The 24,131-nt window shown below is 40.5% G+C and overlaps 1 pseudogene; it reads right to left on the bottom strand.

Moving 5' to 3' along the window:
- Positions 1-3,962: 3,962 nt before the first annotated feature.
- LOC134624103 (neuroligin-2-like) lies at positions 3,963-11,910 on the bottom strand (annotated as a pseudogene).
- Positions 11,911-24,131: the final 12,221 nt, after the last annotated feature.

Raw genomic sequence — 24,131 nt, 5'->3', positions numbered from 1 at the left:
TTTATTTCACAGGGTCAGTGCTCTTTTACCTCGAGTGCACTTGTGAGGACACTTCTCCACACTTTAAATGTGCTCTGATGATGGGAACTTGTGGTAACATTTAGTCTTAACTGACATAACATATTGCATCTATAAATGTGATTAAAATGTTTACCCATAACTAACTTTTTTCATTCAGAACAAACAGCATATTTCAGGTTAGGGCTGCACAACTATTTTGTCCAATATTAAAATGACAGTTGTCACAATTATTCACAGATTGTAGTGGCAAAATGTGTTTTGATTGCACTGTCGTGTCAGAATACTGCTTTCACCTTTACATTGTGCTACACTCATGTTAAATAATCTTCATAAATTAATGTTTACAAACAAAAAATATAAAGTTTTCCACTCTGTTATTTGTACCTGCACAATAGATGTGAATGAAACTCAAACCTATATGAGCTCCTTCTCTGTTTCCCTGCAACATTTTGTGTAGATCTAATTCTTTGCCACATAAATAAACTTCTGATGTGTTTACAGTAAATGTATTTGATGTTAGCTTATTTTGTTACTTTTAGTGGGCCTATGACATTCAGTACCCAGTTATTATTATACCACTTAAAATGTTAAGTGTAAATCATCCCCAGCCCACAATAGTAGCTGAATTTACAACGATTTCAGATCTTTTTACTTTTCAATAAGAAACCACCGATGTGTAAAACAGGCTGACAACAGAATGATGTAAAACACACTGCTGTAACTGTGCAGCTCTCAGGTTTTATCTATTGTTTCTCTGTGCGGCCAGCAGGGGGAGGTATTCTGCTTAATATTATTATTATTTTAAATATTAATGAAAACAGTTTTCTTGAAATTTGCAAATCTGTTATCTGCTTTTATGACATTTTTCACTGTGGATTACAACAACATCAAGATTAGAAAATGAAATACATTTATAGTAGGTGATCATTAATCAGTGTTCTTGGCACTAATAGAGGGCCCCAAAAATCAAAATTTCCTTAGGGCCCCATGGAGGGCCAACCCTTTTCACACTTCAAGGTTTGTGCCCAAAATACAATCATCCATCCTTCCATCTATTTATTTTCTTCCGCTTCTATAATTCAGGGTCACGGGGAAGCTGGATCCCAGTTGTTTTTCACACAGAGGGCCAAGCAGTGGAGGGAGCTGCCGACCTCCCAGCAATACATGTAAAAGCTTTATTTTATACTAACTTTGGTCAACTTTATCTATCATAAAAATTTGTTTGATGATCTGAAACATAAGTGTGGCAAATATGCAAATAGCTAAGACATCAGGATGGGGTAAATCCTTTCTCAATGCACTTCTGATAGGCGACTGAATGAAGAGACAAAGTCAGCAGTCTGGCTATGAATGTCTTTAATGTTTCCCAGATCAGAATCACAGCATACAGTGTATAATAACTTCTAAAGTAAACAGAAATATCATCACCTCATTTATTTATATAATTTTACTTTACTTTTTTTTAATAATCATCTTTTTTTTATTCCATTATTTAACATTTTTCTTCATCTCAAGTCTCGAGTTTCTGAGTTCAACAAAGAAAGTAGAAACAAGACAACAGGTGCAGATTTGCAATGGACACCAAGCTGAGGGTTTCTCTGTGGGTGTCACTGTCTCTGTGCACGTTTGACACTGTGGACGTGACACGGGATCATCCAATCATGAAGTTTTGCCTTGCTGACAGTTTTTGAGTGTTGAAGTAAAATAAATCCAGCAGTTAAACCACAGAAAGGACAAAGTGTGGCTCTAACAGCTGTTGAACACACACAGACTTTGATGTTCTCCACACGTCACACATCGCTCTGCACTTTTGGAGCATCCAACTGTTTTTCTGCTACATAACATCACTGCACGAGAAAAACAACGGACAGACAGACAGCACAGTGTGACACGAGCAGGTCAGACCACCTGTGTGATCTCATGAGTCTGTGAGGATATGAGGCATCTTATGGTATCAAAGCCTGGAGTCTGTCAAACATGGCTACATGTAAACACTGCTACATGTTAGGTGAGCTAACATTTAACTGACTGCACTTTTTTTCAGTCTCAGTTTAGGTCATTTATGTCCTTACTGCGAATCACTGAAAGGCAAAGCTGGCTTTTATCGCTCTGATGTTACGCACATCATGCAGCACAGATTCATCTCTGATCACAAGACTCATATTTCAAAATAAAAGCGAGCTAAGGCTTGAAAAGAGGACGACGATTTTATAATAATAGCAGAGAAAAGAGCAACGAAACGATTTAAAACTTGATGAAAATGTTTTTCTCACTAGCAAATCCTAATAAACAGCATGACTGGCCCTCTGCTGTGAGGGGGCTTCAGTGGAGATGACTTCAGCGACCTTCCTGCTACAGGATGGTCACATGATAACGATCAACGTTATGACAAAAATACAATAAATGTAGAAAAAACAAAGACAAAACTGATCGGTGGTAAGGATGAACTCATTTGAAACCTCAAGCTAACGGCCATTTTTTTCTTCTCATTACAAACTGCACCTGTTGTCCTTTGTCATCACAAAATAAGCATATCATTCATTCACTCCAAAAAAACAAAAAACAAAACATAAAATAAACAAGAAACTTAATATTTACAAATATTTTTTTCTTACACTTAAAAATGTACAGTTCTGATCTTCTTCCAGATGTTTCGTCTCCATCCCGACTCCCAGGTTGGTATTTTCTTCTCTGTCCAGTGACCTCAGAGTGAGCGCTGAATGTGCCACAATGGCGCCCTCTAGTGTTAGCTTATAAAACAGACAAGGAGAAAGAACAGAGCCGAATGAAAGGACTCGTTTGTGTTCTCTCCTCTGCTGTAGCTGTGTGGTGCTGAGGTTAACTACACAACCCGTCGCCGCCTCCTTATACACAGGAGTGAGTACAAAAGGGTTCGTATGGACGCGTCAGCTGGCCGTCCTTCTGCTCGACACTGTTAGCTGAAAGATGATGGGATCATCCTTTGTCCTGTATTTAAGGCTGAGAGTCTTTGTCCAGTCTCTTTTCCACAGCTACTGTCCACAGCACTGATCCACCTGCAGCACAGCCCCAGTCAGTTGTTTTATGATTTACATTGTGCACGTTTCCCTTCCAGTGAGCTTACAAAACCTCTGACAGGAGACGTCAGGCATGTGTTTCCCCCACCTCCCCTTTTAGGCAGTAATAAAATAAAAAAACAAACAATCAAACAGGCCAAAGCTAGAGCACAAGCAAAGACAGCACCGGTGACTAAGTTCTCCCATACTGGACGTACGCTACCATGTGGGCTCAAACAGCAGCACATCAGCTCAGTTTACATACTGTTGACATCTTCATCAGAGGATCAGCAGGGAGCGCTGCTGAGCTGCAGTCGTCTCCACCAGAGTGACGAAGCAGGAATCACAAACAGTACAAACCCACCGTGTTGTTTCTACCCTGTTCAGGAGATCTGAGCCCCCATCCCTTTTTTTGATGTTGCAGCTCTGCACTGCAGGCCCTGAACGCCTCCCGGTTACCTTCAGTGTGCTTAGAGTTTAATTTACAACCGACGAGCTCACAGATCATCTGCAGGCAGGTGAATGAACCCTTAATGTGAGGATAGTAGCAGAGCTGAACTGAGGTCAGAAATAGTGAGGAACAGTGTCGACACAGTGAAGTCAGGTGTTTGGGAGATTTCCTGATTATCAGTTTGGGGGTGGAGGGGGTGTTGGTGTTAAATAACAAAGGTGGTGGAGGATGGAGAGAGGAGGAGGGAGGGAGCGGTGATGATATGGAGGAAGGTGTTTGGTTAAGCAGCAGGAAGGAGCTCATGCTGGAGTCTGAGTTTTTACTGTTGGCCTTTTTCTGCTTTTTTGTTTATTGTTGTCTGACGCAGGCCCGCCTACGCTTGAGTGATGCAGATGTGATATCACACTCACACAGTGACAGCCGCTCTTACACACACACACACACACACACACACACACACACACGTCAGTCAGAATACACATGTGCTAGAAATAAGGGGTCAGACAGGAGCAGCATCAGTCTCTGCTCTGTTTTGTTAAGAACGTAGAAAAATAATTTTGTACAATCAAGCTAGATCGACGGACGCTTTACCTCACGTACCCTAAAAAGAAAAAGTAGTGACAGTGAGATGAAGGGCTGCACATGACACCATGACTGAGTTCACAGCTGTTGCTTTGATTCTAACGTTTAAGTCTTTTGGCATCGACTCCGTTTTAATAAATGAGTGCTGGGAGGCGTCGTTTGACTTCAGGAGCTCCTGCGATGCTCTTACTCTGTGGGAGAAAACCAAAAACCAAAAGTAGCAAACATGGAGCGATATGACTCGTTTAGATTTTGGGAAACGTGCATCGACAGGTACAGTGTCCTTTTCCCCGCGTCTTTAAAAATAATTCATGCATAGATCCCCCACTGAGAAAACCCTTTTATATACTTTCTCCTTTGTACACATTTTATATAGAACTATATATAATATCATTTCTCTATATCTATATTTTCAGAAAAATTCTTTCCACACAATAAAAAACAACAATGAAACAAATGCTTCAAACAAAACAACAAAAAAAGAGAAGATGAAAGAAAGAAAATCACGACTGAGGGCCAGTTTGGCACTTTGTCATGAGAACATGACAGAACTCTGTTAGTTGACGGTAAATAGCGATACTCTATTTTTCTTTCGATTTTCTTCTCCCTCGATGAGAATTGAAACACAGCAGTACTTACTTGGCACCTAAAAATGCTGGTAGAATGAAAGATATCAGTGTTTTCATAGTTATATGTTTAGTGTACGCCTCCCCCCTCCAAACTGCTCAGCAGATCGGGAATTTTTAGAGAAGAGCAGGAGGGAGGCGTGTCACATGAGAGGAAGAGAGCAGTAATAAAACACGGATGTAGAAAAGAGAAGCATAATGTGCACATAACACACAGGAGATGGAAAAAGAGATGACGCCAACGTAAAAAAGAGAAAACAGCGAGGAGCGAGAGAGCATTCGTCCCTTTGACAAATGTTGGAGGTCTTGAGCCTGGAAACAGCAGACCGTCTTTGAAAACAGTATCTTTGAAAGATCTGAGTCACCCACCCCACCCCCACCCCAAACTGCTCATCTGCTGCTGTACACTTCAGTTGCACCTCCACATGCCACCAGTGGAGGGAGCTGCCAAGTTTTACAGCACATGACGCAGCAGGTGTAGTTGCTTTTGGAGAAAGAAGAGAATAAGAGGACAGAACGAAGGCCCACGTCTAGAGGCCTCCCTTCCAGAGCGGTAGCAGAGCCAGTGTTCCTGGTCCCTAGGTGGCGCTGTGTCGGGCCTGTCCCTACTATACCCTGGTGGTGGAGTGGGGGTGGGGCAGGGTGTTGTTGTGGCCGGTGGAGGGGAATGTGTTGAAGGCGTGAAGAGGCTGCATGCTGGTGATGGTGCTGGGGATCATGGTGATGGTGTTTGGCGTCATCAGCGGCACGTCGTCGGGGGCGCGGCGCAGCGCCAGGTGTAGTCGGGAGGGCAGGCGGGCCGCAGGATGTCGTGGGGCCGCAGGGGCTCCATGTCGTGGTGAGCGTCGTGCTCCGAGTGCTTCATCTGCAGGGACATGATCTCCTCCTCCTGGCTGTGAGCCAGGTCGTTGGCGGGGCCGCCCCGCTGAGGGGACAGCCGGTGCCGGCGCATCTCGTGCCGCTTGTCACGCTTGTAGTAAAGGGCGGCGAAGGCCAGGACGTTGAGGAAGAGGAGCGACGGGAAGGTAGGGTAAGGATGACGAGTGGTTCGAGGAACGTTGTTTCTGGGCCTCATGGTGCCGGGGTCACGGCCTGCAGGGGAGCGCGTAGTGGTGGGAAAGAGCACGTCGTGCAGGCTGTGAAGATGAGGGACTAATTCCAGCCAAAAGGCCACTTTGTTAGCTCTGTAGTTGTCTCTGACACGAGGTTTCAAACCGATGTGAAGGTACTGCTTGTCCTTCGAGTTGAACTTGGTCCATATGACCTCCTCGAAGCGGCTGGGCTTGGTATGAATGAACTTGGTGTCCTGAGGGACGGGCAGGTTGGGGTCCCTGGTGGAGCATAAAGGTTAAACGTTTCAGTTTAAAGTTATATTCAGTCTCCATTATAAGTAACATGTGGCATCAATACACTGAATACAGACAGGGGGCCCATTCTCTGTGCAACCTTTAAACTATCTAAGACCAACCGGCTGCTCTGGGATCTGGATGCTTTTGGTGAACCAGTATGTTCAATTCTTCAAAGCCACACGGGAATTAAACTAGCAACCCAGATTCAAGTATTCAAGAGGACTAGAAGGCTATAAGCATTTTAATTACAGATTCACACTAAAACAAAAAAGATGACATTAAGCTAAATCAGCCGGCAAATTCAGCCCATAATAAGCAGCTGCTATTATTGCACCACTATCATACTTTACTGCAACAGTTCTATGGTAGCATCGCCTGTTAGAGTGTTAAAGCAAAGCACATGACAACAGTAGAAACACTTTAGTGTAGGATTTCTACCACAATAAACAATTCAATAAATCAAAGAATTTAATTTTTTAATTAATTTAATTTAATGTAATTCATTTTGTAATTGTTTACAGCTCATCGCAAGAAACATTTCATTCTTAATATAGGCGCTAATAAATTACATATTACATAGTTTTTTCTTTGTACCTCTCTAGCAGTGATCAGTCAGGGGACCTGAAGGGATCACGATCACCACACCACAATTTCTCTGTTCTTGAAAGGCTCTTCATGTTACATCTGTGTTGATCATTTTTGACAGAGCCTATAGTTAAAGCTGGAGCGCACGACCCTAAATCAACCCACAGTGCTGCTGATATAGGCTCAGTGTGCAGTGGGAAACTTCCCATGATGCACTGACTTCATCATCCAACTGTGTTTATATGTCGCTGCTACATTTCATTAACTTTTGTTTCTTTCTCCTGTAATTTGATTGTTCTCGCTCTCTCTTTAGCTCAGATTACAGATTGAATGATGTTTAGTTTCTTTCAACTTCTTCAAAAAATGTAAAATCTGAGATTATGTTTAATTTGGTTAAAGTGTTACAGAGACTGAGCCCTGAGCCATTTAAGTCCTGTTACGTGTTAACAGACTTAGATAAATTTACCTGAACTGTAACAAAACGGAAACACTTTGGAAACACATTAAAGTCTACAGCTAAATCAACACCTTTGCTTGATAAGTGTCACGGCCCGTGGTTTGGCATCCTGGGAGCCGTGGGAGGCTGTGGTGGCCACACCCTCGGGCTGGGCCGCCTCCAAACCACCTGCGTCTCATCTACGGCAATCACCGGAGGACTACTTTAGCCAGCTCTGACGGCTTCTCCTCGCCAGTCCGTAAGTCTCCTTCCAGTGTTACCAGCATTCGGCGTGGAAGCCTGTGGCCTGCCTGTCCTCCTGCCTGACCGCCTCCCTCCCTAAGGATTCCCCTCCCGGGCATCTCTCCCCTCCAAGCTCCACGGTCCTGCTCTACCTGTAAGCCTCGGCAACTTATGGAGTCTAGCTTTCCATTTTTTTTTGGCAACCTGTGTGCTGTTAACTGTGTCTCCCCTTTCTGTTGCAGTCTCCCCACAGTCCCGATTACAGTGCTCCTGGGCTCCACGCTCCTCGTTCCCCCCCGTGGCATGAGCCTTAGTTTTTCGTTTCCTAGCTTTGTGAAAAGATTCCTCAGTTAAATAAAACTTGTACATAGTTCTGAGCTGCGGTGTTCTGAGTCTGCTTTGGGGTCCTGCTACCTGAACACGCCGTGTTTTGTGACAATAAGCCTGTAGTTCTGTCAGAGAACATACAGTAACAGGTACAGTTTACACTACTATGACATGAGGCCTACCCAGTCTTTGCGAAGTTAGTCCAGTAAGTCATGACCACAGCGCTCAGCATCACATCGTTCTTGGAGAAGTTGCACGGGAACAGGTCCGTGGCACCGATCATCGGTACGTCGAACACGTAAGGTATCTCGTCCCCGTGCGCGGCATCGGCCCACTCGGGCCGCGTCTCGGTCTGGCAGTGGTGGTAGAACGTGTAAAAGTAAACTGGGGACTGAAACTCGGCATGGAGTTTGGCAGTGGCCACAGCTGGTGCCACCCACTGGTGGTCCGTAAACAGGGCCAACAGAGTCTTCCGCCGCATGTCGCCGTTGTCCCTGTGCGCCCAGTCTGTGTACATGAACTTAATGGTCTCCCTCAGGATCAACGTTCCCTCTAATTTTTCATGTGTCTGAGCAAACACACAAACTCTCTAAGCGGTCCCTTGGACCACTGTGAGCGACATCAGACGTGTGCACTGTGGTCACGCCAGCATCTAATCCATCCAAGTTACATAGTTTATTAAAATAATCAAATTACAGCATTTACATTTATGTTAGACTACTTTTAAACTGCTTTAGCCCACTTACAATGAAAATGTAAAAAAAAAAATCTAGCCATTGGCCTGTGTAGTATGTTAACACTTAACAATAACTTGAACTCCAATTTCGAAAACACAACTTTCTTTTTTTTTTTTTCTTTTTTTTTTTTATAAAGCTCTGACTTGTATTATGAGTCTGTGGTCTGGGAGAGAGTCCTGTAACTCTCTGTCTGCAAAATATAGTATATAATTACCAATGCTGGGCAATTTAATTATATAGTTACTCCTCAAAAAAGTAACTCAGTTTGGCAAACAACAAAGTTTTTTGTAGCTATTTTTTTTAAATGCAGTCAATGCGTTTTTTTTTAAATAAACATTTCAAACTATTTACAGAACAATCAGCTGTTCTGCATCAAATTTGATGCCACACAAATTATTTGTGCCACTCCAAAAAATAATTTCTGTCCACTATGAGATAAAGGAGAACAACAGCCTGATACCTGCAGGCCTGCAGGAGATGTATCACTCCTGTAACACCTGTAACATTCAGCAGTTGCCTCATTGTTCTGACACACACAACAAAACTATTGGCTACACTACACACTAACTACACAAGATTTGCGCTAAACGTCTCAAATCTCTCACATCTCAAAACACCACCGTCACTCCTAAAAGTTCCCCCCGTTTCTTAACAATTAGATGCCACGTTGCCATATCATTTTTTGATTGGTCGACATGGTACATTTTTCGACCAATAGGAAAGAGAGAGGGGGGTGGGGGTTTGTTTTTGCTCACAGGCGGAGAGTGCTTTCGAGCCTTTTTTTTTTTTTAATAAAACGCCGTTTTTACCGTTTCTTCCCGCAGTAAATATAAACAACGGTAGTATTCAGGAAGAAAACCAAACATTGCATATTTTTATCACAACTCTGGTTTTATGTGGCCTATCAACACAATTTAAAAACTGGTATAAAGTCCACACTTTTTCCGTCATTTGTTCCGTCTGTCCTGCTCACATCTCCAATGGTTGTACACGTTGTCATTAACGTGACTTCACTCCACATCAGCCACGCCGCTTTGCTTGCTAAAACTACGGTGTCGGCACATAAGGACGCTGTCATAGCCTGTCAACGACGTTGATTGGCTGCGTATATACGAATGTGAATCGCATTATTGGCTGGAATATGGGATACGGTGGCATCGTTCTAATCCTATACGGGAGCAGCCAGTCACTTACTGACTAACACTGCAAAACAGAATTGTTAAAGTATTAATTTTAATTTCAATTCAGGTTAGATTTTTTTTGTGCGCAATGCAGATTTTCTGTGCGCAGAGACCGTGCCAGCAGTGCGCAATTGCGCACGTGCGCAGCTTAGAGGGAACATTGCTCAGGATGTCTTTGCCTGGTGAAGAAGCACAGGAGGGGAAGAAAGATAAAAGTGAAAAACTGCTAAGAATAAAGTAACAGCAGTGCGAGAATTTTTTTAAGAGATCGGTCTGATCGAAAGATATGAAACCAAAGCACACGTTGGTGAGATGAACCAAGAGCCAGGAAGCGAGTGACAAATCTAGAGAGGATAAAAAGTCTTTCAGATAACAGAACGAGTGACAGGCAGTAGAGAGGAAGCATGACTGCATTATCCAAACATGTCTGTACTGTGACTGTGGTCCGGCTGTGAGGGGTTCGCAGGCCGACCTGTCAGAAACAACGACGCTGAGATTGGGAGCCGACTACCTGGGGGATGATAGCATTACTGCCCACAGAGCCTCAAAGGTTAAGGCGCAGACATGCCGTGATGTGGATGAGTGGCTCTCTTTAGCACGCTTGTCTTGTTTGATGCACTTCATTCACATTTTACTGATTCCATTCTTTACTCGCATGTTTTAAACACTTAAAGACAGGTTTTCATATTCTTTTGAAAATTCACGTGAACTCAAGCTATCAGAACTGTAATGTATGCTTTGATAATTGCCCACATTTGTCATTTTGAGGATTATCCGTTTGTTTTAATGAATACAGCAAAAAGAAAAAACTAACAAATCAACAAACGCGGCTCCTAAAAAGACAAAACCTGATGATGCTGCAAAACGCAGTTAAGTGAGAGGAGGCTGTAAAATGGAATAACTGAAAAGTGGCAGTGTACAGAGGTGGCGCCCTCACCCTCTGGGTATCCGTAGAGGTTGTCAACAAAGTTGGAGATGGTGTAGTCGAAGGCCGCAGCTGAGATGCCGTCGTTGTCCTCACTGTCGTCCACAAACTTCAGCCCCTCTCCCTGGTTCACTCCTATCAGGATGTCATAGTTTAGGAACTCCCCCTGGTGGAGAAAATAAGGAAGAACATGCTGAGTGCTGGAACAGAGCCTGTGTACATCACAAGTCTACAACAGGAAGTGCAGCTGAAAACCAGCTTTGTGAATTGGCAGCATTTCATTTCCCAGTAAAAAAAAAGAAAAAAGAAAAAAAAAAAGATTAGCTGTTGGCATGAAATTTCTACTATAAGCTGTAAATACTGCAATATATGCAGGGTTCATACACCTTTTTCAGGGTCAAATTCAAGCACTTTTTAAGCACATTCAAGGTCCATTTTCAAGCTTTTCCAGCACATTACCAAAAAAAGAAAGCATGTTTCACTTTGCATCACCTCAGTAAGACCATGTAAACATTTAAACAAATCATCTCAGGTCGACTTAAATGTCTTTTGTTCCCCTTTTGTTAAAAGAGAAAAATGCACCACACAAAAATAGTGAAAAAGGAAACGGTTGCCTTACATGCATATAGTGTACAAACTCAAAAAACACATTCCTCTTAAAAATTAAGACGTGCAAATGTGAACAAATCAACTTGTTAGAGATATTCATCTCCACTGTAAATAAACAACAACCCAGAAAACAGGAAAACTGCACCAAACACCACAAACACCAACAAATTAATGTCTTCTCATCAGATATTGATGCTTCTTTACTGTGTGACACAAAAAAAATAGGAGACAGATGTTTGTTTGTTTGTTTGTTCTTTTTAATTAGTTAAACACCCACGCCCAGAAAAATGGGGGCATTTCATTTTCGAGCAGGAAGCTCCCCCTTTTTGTTAAACCCTTTAGATGATGAGAGTTTTTTAATTAAATACATATTCATTAATAAATATTCCTTTTTATAAAAAGTAGGATAATTAAAAAAAAACTTTTATTATAGCTCTATTGTGTAGAAAAAAAAACTTGTCTTGTTTTCTGTTGTCTGTTATATAATATTAGGGATGTTTGTGACAATTAATTTCTTAATCGGCTGGACTAACCGATAGTCCACAACTAGGAAACACTGAAATTTTAAGTTAAGTTTGAAAACAGTTTAAAAAAAAATACCCCATTCCAAAATGTCTTGTGACAATCTGATTGGCTTAGGGAGTGATGATGTCATAGGGAGATCTTAAGAATCTTAAGTCCTTTGATATTTTTCCTTAAATAGGGGTGAGACACAGCAAGTTTTAGTTCGTTTCAGCAGCATCTGTGTTTGCAGCCTACAAAACGTTCACCACAGAAACATTTGGAAAGCTCTTAAAGGTCATCGTATAGAAACTCCAACATGTTTCCAAGAAACAAACAAGCAATTCAAAAAGATTACGCCGCCTCTCCTTCCTGGCGTGGCCGGCCGATTTCCCCAAATGGCGTCTCATCCTTCCAAAGGGCATTAGAGGAGAGTAGGAAGGAAAACTACCTTCTCCAGAAAAAAATGCAACAAATTGAAGAAGAGAAACTTCAACTGGAGGACAAGTGTAGACAAATGGAAGCCCAAAATAAAGAGCTGGAAGACAGACAACAGCGCCAGCCGGACATAAAAATTATTAATGAGGGCTGGGGAATAAAGTTTGCTCAGGCCCGAGAGCAGATTGTGCACCTCATTAAAGAAAATAAGCAAAAGAGCGCGGAACTAAAAGAAATGACCAACCAGCTCCAAGACAAGAAAACAATGACTGATAAGATAGAATGGGACCTCCAATACATGGACCAAATGAATCAGCTGCTCCAAAGACAGCTCCATGAAGCTGTGGAAGAAAAGAAAGAAATCCTCCAACAGAAGGAAGAGCATGACAAAAAACAAAGAGACATGCAGCACGACCTGAAGAGCATGCAGGTAAAATACCGAATGCTGAAAGAAAGCCTGGATGAAACGCTGCGCCAAAATAAAGACCTTCTTCAACAGAAAGAGCAACAACAAGAAAGACTGAAAGAAGGAAAACGTATCGTCCAGGACTTTGAGTCTAAAAATCTAAAACTTCAAGAGTTTTGTAATCAGCTGGAGGACAAAGCAGCTAAAGTGGAAGAAGAAAAGGAGAAACTGGAGAAACGCTGCTCACAGATGCAGAAAAGGATCGAGCAAAATGCGAGAAACAACTCCGAGCTCGTTAAAGGGATTTTGGTGGAATTCAATAACTTGAAGCGTGAAAACACTCAAATGCAGGCACAAAAACAACAACAAGACAAAATACACGAAGACCTGCAGCTCACACTCCAAGAAATCCACAAAAGAAACGAGCAGTTAGAAGAAAAGCACAAAGAAGTCGAACAGAGAAATGCAGACATGCACAAGGACAAGCTGATACAAGAGGCAACATCCAAACAACTCAAAGACAAGCTTGAAGAACAACAAGCAACATTAGAAGAGGTGGAACAAAGATGCCAGAAACTTGAAAAGCAAAACACAGAAACAATCGATGAGCTGAGAAATCTCATCCTGGAAAAAAAAGCGCTTGTGGAAAAGTGCATGAAAAAAAAGACAAAATGGTTCCACTTGTTCCGGAGGAGAGACGCTACTGCTTCCTCACCTGATGTAGCCTCGTCTTGCTCCACCTCTGTTCAGCCCCCCAACCAGTCCCGGCAGTTGACTGTCCCCTCCTGAGCCTGGTTCTGCCGGAGGTTTCTGCCCGTTTAAAGGCAGTTTTTCCTCTCCACTGTCGCCAAGGGCTTGCTCAGAGGGGATTGTTGGGGTTTTCTCTCCTCCGCCTTTTTTCTTCATTTACTTGTTTAACTTTTTTCCTCATTATTACTTCATTTTACCTTTTTTCTTCATTTACTTGTTTAACTTTTTTCATTATTACTTCATTTTACCTTGTTTCATTATTTACTTGCTTGTTTAACTTTTCTTTCAACTTATCTAAATAATAAACCAATTAAATTTATCCTTTGAGTATTTTTCGTCTCATCTTTACAGAATTTTTCCAAAACATTTTCAAACATTCAGATCTGTCTTTTATTTTCTTCTTGAAACCTCATAAATGGTGAACTAAAAACCCGGAAATTGGTTTGAAACATTGTTTCAGCTGAAACCGGCATAACATGCTTTTGTGTGTGTGTGTGTGTGTGTGTGTGTGTGTGTGTGTGTGTGTGTGTGTGTGTGTGTGTGTGTGTGTCAGGGTATCACTAGTTAGGTCATCATGTTGAGGCTCATTCACTCCAACAATTTTTAGGTCAAATATTTAAAACAGGGTCATTGCATACACATTTTCAATTCACTTCAATCTCACAAATGCAGAAATAATTATTTGCAGTATCTTATTTAATATGAGAATGTCATGACTGATCATTTGCACCTACACCACCAAACATGGGGGCAAAGGGGAGGAGATCATGTTTAATCGGTTATAAGAAAAGGTCAGAAATATAAGTGCCGACATGAGCGGTGTCCACAGAAACCTCTGAATCTCAGCTCAAAGCTCACATAAACCATTTCTACAACCAGCAAACAAAGCAAAGACACCAAACAGTTAAAAGAGCAGTGACGTCACCACAAATCTGTGGTCAGGTAATATCCATATTTTGATTTTCTGGAGTTAAATGTGAACCGAAGCATATTTTCAAAGGTGTTATATGCTATAAAATACTTTTAAATAAATTAGTTGAGGGATATAAAAAAATCAAAATGTTCTCTGTTTGAGTCACAGTAACTTTGACATAGTAACATTTGCAGTAAGTCCTAAATGTTCACCTTTAAAGTGTTTGTGCTAATAACACCATGTACAGTAAGACAGGCATGGAGAACAGCACTGACTGGGAGGCTTTGAAAAGATGACACACTCAGTTCAGTTCAACATATCAGACTTTAAGAATGCACAAGCATCTACCTAAAATCTATTTATTTAGTCTCTCATCTGTGATGTAATTATGTAAAATTATGATGTATCGTTCACCTCCATTAAATGAACAGGTAGCTTTAAAGTATTTAATATGTTAAAACACTTAAATGTGTCTGTTGTCTCAGTGGCTGATAGTGCCCCACAGGCCTCAGTGTGAGCTTGAAGCCATTATAATGCTAAAGTTGTTTAATGTGTAGGTGCTCATGATATAGACCACAGGGTCTGGGTAGATACAGGTGGGACACAACACAAAAACCTGTCACTAACATATGCTCCTCTCTCGTGATCAGTAACATCAGTTTTCACTGCAGTGATACAAACCATGAATCTCACCCTTATAAAAGTTACAAGGAAATTTATCCGGACTGGAGAATCCCTCCAGATGTGATCTTGAGGCATCAGACTACTGGAAATATGTGATGGCAAGGTAGAACAGGGTCTTTGCCAAAACGTATATAATGCAAAACCTGCTGATATTCCTGCAGCTTGGAATGACATCACACAGAGCAGGCAGAAAACAGCCTCAAAGAATCATTTTCCATTTTCTAACAAAGTTAAATATATTGTTAATGTTTACCTAACTGGGCTAAGACAAGTAAGACAATGACAAATAATTGCCATTACTGATCCCTTTGATCTGTTTGCTTTTAACACAATTAATTTCTTTTACTGAATAGACATGTGTATGAGATTCCTTTTTGTCAGATAATCATTAACAGTCGTAGATGACTCAGTCTGCATTGTTGTAATTAAACAGAAAATTTAAAATGAAAAAAGTAGTACCCCTCAGCCCCCCAGCAGATGTACCTATGTAATGAATTTCTATATCCTTTGTCGCCATGTTCTCAAGTTATTGATTTACAAGATTTTCAGAAAATTTGACCTCAAGGTCAAGGTTACTGATTTTAAACCAATCATAGATACACCTGTGGTATCAGTTTGAAACTCCTACGTCCCTTCGTTCTCATGTTATTGCATTCACAACTTGGGTGGACAAGTTGCCTTTTATGTTTTAGGGTTATTGGTATAAATTCTGTGTTTCTGTGAGAAATCTGATGTTAAATATTTATATTTCCATTTTTTTAAAAGATTTATCTCAGCATAAATGCCTTTTTAATTCATCTATGTGAGTTTTTTTCTCAGTGTTTAAAATTTGCTTTTCTTGACATATCTGCTCTCACATAATTCCACTTAATTACATTTTTTTCTTTGTTAAGTCATTAAATGATAAACTTGGTGACCGGAAACGACCTGTATATTTTTTATTATCGATGCCTGTAGAGTGTTAAGTGTCATGACACAGAATCTCAAAATGATCTCAGTGATGTCAACAAATTCTTTTTCTGATTGAAGTTTTAAAGTGTTTGAAGAAATAAATTATAAGCATAACCATATTTGACCATGAAGTTTAATAAGTGTGTTCACATATGCCTTTTCTGATCCACAGACTAGAAACAAAATGAGATCAGTCAATGAGTCAAAGAGGAATATTTAAGTGTAAAGATGTACTTTACACCCAAAAGTAGGCAAAAATAGGATCATAATTCTGCCCTTCAGACAGAGACTAAAACTAAAATTCACAGTCCACTTAAATACCCTTCACCACAAACCATTAGTAGCAATCAATAAGCATCTTCTTTAATGCTTAATTTTAAAACTGCAAACTTGATAGAGCTTAAGAAATATACAGTTAGGTCCATAAATATTCCATCAGAATTCATGTGGCTGCTTCTGTCCTGTATCACATCATCAATAAACTCCAGTCCCAGTGCCACTGGCAGCCACGCACACCCGAGCCATCACACTGTGTCCACCGTGTTTCCAGATGATGTGGTACGCTTTGCATCATGAGCTGTTCCAAACCCTCTCCATACTTTTTTCTTGCCATCATTCTGGTAGAGGTTGATATTGGTTTCATGTGTTCAAAGACTGTTTTTCCAGAACCGTGCTGATTTTTTAGATGTTTTCTTTTGAATTATTTTCTTTTTTTTTTTAGCAAAGTCCAATCTAGCCTTTCTATTCTTGAGGCTTATAAGTGGTTTGCACCTTGCAGTGTACCCTCTGTTTTAGGATATAGATGATGTTTTATTAATCATAATCATGTCATACAATGTATAATAACTAATTTCCTAAACCATAATAACTGTTACTCTGAATATGTAATATATAAAAGGATAATTTATACAATAAAAAAAAAACAAGCTGTGAATTTACTTCATATTTGATGCTGCCTCCTGAATTCTTAGTGAGAAAAAAATACAGAGAAATTCAGGAAAACAAATTCAGGGAAACTACACCTCCTGCTGTCCAAACAGGTATGAATTTTTTTTAACTCAATTTTTATTTATTTTTAATCAGCAGTGACACATCCTACACTTCCTCTATTCAACTGTACCTGTATGTACAAACATATACTCACATTAAAACTACACAAAGCAGCCATGAATGTCCAGCAGCAGCATGTTACAGAAAGCAACCATATATACATATAAAGGAAAAGTATACATGAGCACTCTTTGGCCTTATGTGAGGCAGTCTTTTGGTCTCCTTATTCCTGTGCTGTCCATAGATAAGTGTGTGTGTGTGTGTGTGTATGTGTGTGTATGTGTGTGTAGAGAGAGAGCTCTTAAAATTAGGTGGTGTTCTTCATTGTGATAGTTAAGGTAACATGGGTCCCCACCGTTTCTCAAAGACAGGTTTCTGTAGTCTGAGTATGTAATTTGTTCCATCAGGCAGATATCATACACTCTCTGGATCCATATATTATATGTGGTTTTAACCATCTGGTAGTTATGCATTTTAGGGCTGCAGTGAGTAATATATTTTAGAAGGTAAGTTGTGGCTTTGCAGTCAATATGTTCTGCAATCCTTCCCAACACTGCTACTGTAGGACTTAAGGGAATATTTACCTTGGAAAACGTCTTTGAGAGCATCAAATATCTGCCTCCAGAATACACAGAGTTTAGGGCAGAGCCACAATATATGAGTATGGTTGGCAGAGTGTGTCCCACAGTTCCTCCAGCATGAACTCAGATGTGTTGGACCCATCTTAGCAGTTATTTCTGGTGTTCTGTAGAATCTGGTGATATTGTTCCATTTAAACTCTCCATGTGTTTGAACTAGTGGTTTGCTGTGCTTCAGTACATATTTCCCACCAGGTGTCATCAGGTATTTCTTTCATTTATTTCTGCCTCCCATCTTTCCCTCATCCTCAGGGAATTATGCTTAATCATTGATGAGCCTGCGTTATAGATTTTACTAATAGTCTTCTTGTCTCTGTTTCTGATTTGTTTACTTTTTAGAAATTCTTCATTAGGTGTGGGGTTGGCAATGTTTCCCCAGCTTTTGAGTGCCGTCAAGAAGGACCTTAGTTGTAGAGATCTATAAAAATCTGTCCTGAGGAGATTAAATTCATTCTTCAGATGTTCAAATGTCTTAAAGTTCCATTGTTCCAATAGTTGTTGTACATATTTCAGTACATTATGTGCCCACGTTTTAAACCCAGTATCTGAGTTATTAGAGGAAAAGGTTTTCATAGATCCTGTGCTTGATAGTAAAGAAAGATACTTTGGTAGTCCCAGTGCTGACTGAATTTTATTCAAACTTTTTAATGTGTTTTTGTCCAGGTTGCCATTTCTTTTACGGGTTTTTCAACGAAAGGTAGTGTTTCCAGTGTTTTGGGACATTTACTTTTTTCTATTTTGAGCCAGAGTATGTCTATCATTTTGCAACCATGTCAGCAAAGGTTTTATTTGTGCAGCCCAGTAGTAATATTTAAAATGAGGTACATTAATGCCCCCCTTTATTTTGGGCAGCTGCAGGGTTTTGAGTCTAATTCTAGGCTGCTGTTTAGCCCACATGAAGTTAGAAATTCTTTCATTCAGCTTATCAAACATTGTCTTTGGGATTTCAACTGGTATCATCTGAAATAAATAGAGTAGCCTGGGCAGAACATTCATACGGATATATTCAACTCGACCTAACAGAGACAGGGGGACAATAGACCACTGCTCTAAATCATTGCTGATACGCTGAATAATTTTATTATAATTTTTGTCAAACAAGTGGTCCGAGGGTATGGAAATGAAAGTTCCAAAGTATTTAATACCCTCTTTAGACCATTTGAATTCACACACTCTTTTTAGGTATGATGTTGTAGAATTGGGTTTTGTTATATATAATATTATATCGTCAGTGTAGAGGGATATTTTATTTCATTGTTCCTCTGGATAGCAGCATGACTGGCAATTCCTAAAATGGTCTGTCTGGTTTAGAGTGAAAAAAATGCATTGAGCATTTCTCAAACAACCAGGGAACAGACAGGACAACTGCTCAATTACATTAAAAAATATATATATTATTTGACTAAACAGCTATTTGAGCAACAAAAATCACAGACAAATGGTAGGATGTGTGATGTGTGTGTGCCAGTGAAGTAAAATTTGTAGCTGAGCATGAAATATAATATAATTAGGTCAGTGTCAGGGAATATGAAAGACAGTCACTTCTTTTATAAAAATGAGTGGAGATGTAATGAATTGTGTTTAGACATCAGCACTTATGTGTCACAAAATTTGTTCTTCATGCACTACGTTACTTTGTTTTTCACAGAATGTCACAAGTTTCAAAACGTTTGTTTGCAAATAAATAAAAGTTTAGTGTTGCAAGTGGTGCCACTGTTAAAACCTTTGACTTTAACTGTACTCAAGGGTGTAGATTTGGCATGGACGGAAGGGACATGTCCCCACCGATATCCAGCGATTATTGAATTGTCCCCACCAATAATTTGATCTCTTCGAGTAAAGAAAAACAAAACTGACAGAAAGAAAAAACGATCTGTCAACGTCTCTTTCACCCAGCGGTGCACAAAGAGTTAAATTACGTTCTCTACTGGAGTCCTACCTCATGTGACAAATATGGCCAATGTGATTGGCTGTGCCTTTCAGGGAGCTCTGTTTAGTTTTAGCAGTGGCAACCCTGCACTGCGAGGAGGAGAGGAGGATGGCAGCAAAAAAGTATTTTTCAAAGAAACCTGTAAGTCAGTTAAAGTCAAGTTCACTCATAAAATGTGTCCGTCATAATAACGTTACAGGCTATGCTAGGCTTTGGCACACATCAGTCTAAAATTGTATGTAACCATGAATAACGTGTTTTGGAAACTATCTGCACAACAGGCAGCACTATTAGTTATCTCAGTCTCCCAGAGTAGCATTTCTAATTTTGATTGAAACTGTCAGAGAAAACGGCAGCCTCGAGCAAGCCAGGATATTAGTTTACAGAGGCCGTTAAAATTATATGTCTAACGTTAAAATGTTGGTGACACAATAATTTCATCCCAGTGGTACTGACATATTCATAGGGTTAATTTTTGAGACAATATATCATGAGGTAGTCATGATTTTGCAAATATTCCACCTTGTAGTGCAGTTTGCACAAATTGTTTTAAAAATGCACTCACCCTACAAACATTACTGACTCATCATGATGAGTCAAGATCTGCACAAATTGACAGAAACACTGAACCAGCTCCCCGTTTTATTCTTATTATCATGTATGTCCTATTTGTCAGGTGACAGAAGAACCAACACAAAGCACAGAGAGCAATGGTGATACAAGATCACAGGTGGAATTGGTTGATGACTTGGTGGTTCATTACTGTATTTGAAGCACATGTGTGACTGCATGTATGTGGAATGTCTCACTGTTATTTATCAGGTGACAGAGCTGCCTCTGCCATGTTGTAGCTTGGACAGAGGTGAAGAGGCAAGGTCACAGGTGACTGACTGATGATTTGGTGCTATAGATTAACTAGTATTTATTATCATGACAATTGTCAGGCTCCTTTTAGTCATCCCAGTATCTCCGGCTGAGGCTGAAAGAAGCTTCAGTGCTCTCAGAAGACTAAAAAGATGGCTAAGGTTAACAATGACTCAAATGAGATTAGACAATGCTGCTGTATGCCATGTCCACCAGGAGAGACTGGACGGTATAGATGTAAAACAAATATGCCAGCAATTTATCTCAGTTAACGAGAGGAGGCATGTGTTTGGCTGCTTCACATAGTGGACATTGAGTTGTTGTGTGGGGCACCAGTAGTCCATGTCTGTTGCTGTAACAGTAGTTCATGTTTAGAATAAAAAAATCCCAGCTCACTGATCTGATCGGGGCAATAGTGTGCCTAAACTGTTGCATAATTTTGCTGAGAGATCTTTTACTTTGTGGTAATCTTAGGTGAGTAGTTTTATGGACAAAAACCACCAGGTCATTCAGTGTTCCCTTAGTGCTGATGTATAAGAGATGTTGGTGTACTGTAACTGAAGTAATGTTGTTAAGTCCTTAAAGTCATATTCTTTTATTGTCATGACTGTATTTGAAGCTTTTTTTTAATTTTTGTAAGATACCTGATTTATATGGAATATGGCTGAAGTCAACTAAAGTCTAAAATACTTAGTCAGTCATTTGTTTAATAGTAATTTAACGTTATATAATTCACATATAAAACTATGAATTGTAATTTTAAATGCTTTAAAAGCATGTAGAATAGCATATGTAGGCAAATATATTTCTCTCTTTTTTTTTTTTTTTATCAAGAAGCAAAGACAAAAAGGAAAAAAAGGAACAACTGGGCAGGGTTCGGTGGTTGAATCAAAACCAAATCTACGCCTTTGACTGTACTACCTGACTAACTGGAGGAAATTACTAATAACAACCCCAGTGTGCCCACAGCTGTCTGCAGCTATCTTTGGCAGAGGTGCTAAATCTTATCTGAAAATTGAAGAAACACTCACACATCTCACACATCTACTTTGGTAGAACAGCTTACAGGGATCACTCCCTTTGCTTGAGCGCTTGAGTTTTGTTTTAGCCTCACGCTACACAGTCAATTTCTCCAAAACTTAAGATTTCATTTTGGACTGAGAGGACTGACACGATGGCTCAACAGTGACACTGGATTTTAAGAGATTAAGCAAAATAATAAACATCTGAAAAAAGTGCTGCGAGCTATGGATACAATGCAAAAGTACACCATCAAACACAGAGGAGTGTTGTAGATCTCTGGATTTAATAATCGGAACATCAACCTCCCGCTCCACCACAATCACCCACACATGCAGGGCCTTGGGGTAAAGGTGTGTCACCAGGGTGCAGAGGAGGCATCCCCCTCTCTGTCCCCTTCTGGCTGCCTGTGCCTCAATTTTATCTCACAACTTAGACATTCACATTACTCACACTCTCATAACACATACATATAGGATCTTGGGAGTGGGCACGCTACACGGAATCCAAAAGACCATCAGGGTGTACAACCTCACCCCTGGCGTCGTTGCCCACCTCTCAATTCTAAATACATGTAGACATTGAGGGCTATCAGGAGGGGCTATGCACTTACCTGCTGCTCTCTGGCAGGTAGCTCCATGCCCTCCTGGGTTTTAAATGCACCTTAGAACACACATGCATCAACACTACATATGAGCGGGTGGAGGGAGGTTTGGAGTCTTCTCACACGACCGTTCTCTGCTGCCTGTTGGAGCGGGGGGGCTAGGAGGAGGAATTGGCCGTCCGATTGGGGTCTGGAATGTGGGGCCTCCCTGCTGCTGCCGAGTCGGGGCAGTCTGCTTCTCTCCACCCCAGGGAAAAGGGTAACACTACCTGGGTCTGGGTGCAGTTTCCCCCTCCAGGGGCAAGGGTACCTAGACCTGGGGCTTAGAGTACGCTTGGGGAGTGTGCTTGTGTTTGGAGCCCCTGCAAGACAGAACAAAAGCCTTTATGTGCCGATTAGGGCTGCACGATTAATCATTAGAAAATCGCGATCTCGATTCATACTTATGTGCGATCTCATTTCCAAATTACAACGATTAAAAAAAAAAAAAAAAGACGACAACAATTGTACCGCATTTTGATCCAGGACGTAATCTGCATGAAAACAAGCGCTCACTCTTCCTGCTCAACAAATGACAAGGGCGGAGCCTTATACCACGTGATACAGAAGCTGTGCCGTGTGATGCTCAAATTGGCAGGAAAAACAACGGAGAGCACGTCAGGGATGACGAGGAAGTGACAGGAGAAAATCCGTCCCGGTCAACCACCCAAACATCAATAACGGGAACCTTGTACAGCGCTTCCCTATACACGTCGAACTCCCGCAGGCACAAAGAAATTACGGAGGCTATCACTTATCACCTGACCAAAGATATGGCTCCCATCAACACTGTGGAAAACGAGGGATTTAGGAAAATGATCAACACCCTAGACAAACGCTGCACAGTGCCGCCTCGCAGCTATTTTTCTATTGTTGCACTACCTGCTCTATACACGCAGTGTCGAGCAACGGTGGAGACGGAATTTCAAGCAGTACAACATTTTGCGGCAACGACAAAATGTGAGGCATTTATTGTTTTTATGTTTATTTATTGTTTTTATGTTCAGTCTCAACTGTTACGAAGTTGATGTGCAGTTAATAAGTGCAATAAATATTTATATTGGAAAAGAAAATCGTGAGAGAATCGTGATCTCAATTCTAAGCAAATAAATCGTGATTCTCATTTTATGCAAAATCGTGCAGCCCTAGTGTACAGTGTCTCTTTATATCTGTCTCCACGTTGGGTGAGTGTTGAGTAATTGCATATGAGAGCATGAGGGTGGGTGTAACTACAGGGGTCCAACAAAGAATGGCCACGCATCATACTGATGTCTTCGTAAATTTATTTCTCTCTCTATCTCACTCTTATTGTCTTCAGACACCGTGAAAACTGAAGAAACACAAAGTTTACAACATAAATGTTTTGAGCTTGTCAGTCTCTCATACCAGTGTCCATAAACAGTCTTGTGCAAGCAGAACAGAAAAAATGCACAATAATGCATATCACAAAAATGTCCTCTTATTACCAGTGTAGAACACGTATGCAACATTATACAAACAATATAAATGAAACCATACCGTGTGCGCCTCTTGGACCACATGCAGAATGACATTAACGTTGAGGCTGTAGATGCATCTGTAGCCATGTATCCATGCTAGCTCCACCATGCCATGGTTGTGCTCTCAACCAAACTCTGGTCATGTGACAATTACAAACTCTACCTCATACAAACATTACAGCACTTTACATATTTAACAAACCCATATTTTGTAATCACATATTTTAGACATGTTTTTTAATTAATGTTACACTTTTATCATCTTATCTTATAAATAAATGAACTAAATTAAGCATGAATCTATCACAGAAACATGAAATAAACAACTTTATTTTAACTGTCTCAGGGACAGTTACACTCCCACCAAATTACTATGATTTATGAAATGTAAATAATTTGAATAAATCTAGGAATTTACAGAACCAAACAGTACTTAATTGTGACAAACTTGCAAGTCAATCCTAATACTTTAACCATCCCATACACATTTACAGAAGTTCCACTGGAACATTCTAGTTACTTTCTATTAGGACCACTAATTTATGTATAGGGCGTTCAAGAGTGGATGGTTTATTGAGCTTTTCACCCTCTTTCGCTAGTTTTCTACTTCCTAGTTGTATTCTGGCTTTCCGAACCAGACCATCTTCATCTTTGCAAACATCCAGTACTCTCCCAAGCTTCCATTCACTGCGAGGGATTCCGTACTCATTCCTCCACCTACTCCAGAATTGCTCTGC

This window comes from Pelmatolapia mariae, linkage group LG3_W (assembly GCF_036321145.2).
Source record: "Pelmatolapia mariae isolate MD_Pm_ZW linkage group LG3_W, Pm_UMD_F_2, whole genome shotgun sequence".
NCBI classification, from domain to species: domain Eukaryota; kingdom Metazoa; phylum Chordata; class Actinopteri; order Cichliformes; family Cichlidae; genus Pelmatolapia; species Pelmatolapia mariae.
This window is presented reverse-complemented; position numbering and strand designations above follow the sequence as displayed.